Source organism: Alligator sinensis, unplaced genomic scaffold (genome assembly GCF_000455745.1).
Source record: "Alligator sinensis unplaced genomic scaffold, ASM45574v1 scaffold1244_1, whole genome shotgun sequence".
NCBI lineage: Eukaryota > Metazoa > Chordata > Crocodylia > Alligatoridae > Alligator > Alligator sinensis.
Genome location: NW_005842591.1, coordinates 44,616 through 46,503, shown reverse-complemented (window position 1 = coordinate 46,503; position 1,888 = coordinate 44,616).

Here is a 1,888-nt window from a genome sequence, read left to right as displayed (position 1 = left end):
GCTGAAGGCACTGGCAAGTCACCTCCCTGCAAGCCAACCCCAGCTGCTGCAGTCCACTGTGCCAGAAAGGCTTGCAGGGGGGTGACTTGCTGGTGCCATCAGATAGGAGCAAGATTGGGTGGTGCTCTTGTTCCTGCTGCCCAGAGCTCACAACTAATGCCTGAACACTGCCTCTACTTTGCAGGGAAAACAGCAATGTGGACCCAGAACCAGCCGTTCTGGCTCAGGAAGAAAGTGGCATTAGCTGCTGTGTGTCAGGCAGGGGCTAAGGATGCCTTGACCAGGCCTTGAATTCCCCCCATTCTTTTAGCTGGACTACCATGGTCCACGCACAAGGAGGCTGTTTCAAGATGGTCAGTAATGTGCCCCATGAACCAGAAGCAAAAGGGCCTTGATTGTGGGCTCTGGAGCCCTGCCCTGTTGCGAAGGGCAATCAATAGTCACCAGCACCAAGGAGGACCCCAGGGGATGCGGGGCATGCACCAGGTGCTCCCTGGCCTCAGCCGGGGTTTCTCTGCTACCTGCAGCAGACGTGCATGGATGTGGGGTGTGAGCTGTACACCGGGTTGTTAATGTGCTTTGAGTTGCCAAGTGACCTGCAAGGGCCGCTTGGCAGAGTGTTGGAGGTGGAGTTTATTTATACATTATATAGAAATAAGTAATAATAAAAAAAGATGCTTGGATGTGGGTAAGCAGAGGCTCTGGCCCAGTTCGTGGACACTAACCAGCTTGCACTGCAATACCACCCGTATGGGAAAGCCTTTGTCTGCCCCGTCAGGGCCACGTGGCTTCTGCCCACCAAGCAGGGCTTCTCCGAAAGCCGACAGCGGTGCCCCCACCACAAAACCCTGCACTTTGCAGCTGCTCAGCTCTGCACGACCTGGCCCCAAACAGCATGGTGCACCTAGTACTCGATGCGATCAGTGATGCACGAGAGCCTTGTCTAGGAGATCAATAGCTCTTGGGAGGTCTGCTACTTGCGTTTTTAGCTATATATAGTTTGTTGAGTGGAGATAAAAACCGCAAAGGACTTTTACCAAAGTAAATGGGCTCTCAAACTTACTCCTCAGCAACGAAGGTGAATGTGGTAGGATGCTATTTTTAGTTAAGTAGGGGCACATTTTGCTGCATGATGCTTTAAAAGGGAATGTCAGTAAAATACCAGGGGTTTCTGCCCAACTTTGTGACTAATCACTTTGCCACCAAAGGGCGCAGAGGGGGAAACCACATATAGGTTCCTTGTGGCAGAGTCGCTGATTCAGATTTCTCCTTGCTAGGGTCATTAACTGATAGGCAGCTTGTAACAAACTCATTCACTCTTGTGAATTTTATGATGAGCTTCTTGATGATGCCTCATTTTCCTGCAATCTTGTTGAAGATTAATCCGTTAATCGCCCCACTGGCCAAGGTAAAACCTCAATAAACTTTTATCGGTGCAAAATCTGTGTTCTGAGGATTCACAGACTCACTCGGGCCCCTGGAGCTGCTCTTCAGCAGACAGGGCTGGGCCCCGCCAACACGCCCTGAAGCCGGCGCACTTCCCCTTCCTGGAGGGTTTCCAGCTGCTCCATGACTAGCTTTGCTGGGCCTGGAGGAGGCGTTTGTGCCCTGAAGTTTGCAAAGAAGATTGTTTTTCGGCTAGCTGGTTTAAAAAAAAAGATATGCCGTGTACCCAACAAACCTCGTCCAGCTTTGTCAGGAGCACTGTGAGCAGAGCCAGGGATCCTTCCGAAGTAGAGCCTGCCCCTCCCTCGCCCATCCTTCCCTGATCCCCAGGGCCTTGCAGCCGCCTTGCCCCCGGCCACCCCCGTGCGGGCCTGCGCACAGCAGAGGCGCCGTGCTGGAGAAGGGCGCGTGCCCGGCCACTCCGCGGGTCCAGCTGCAGCGG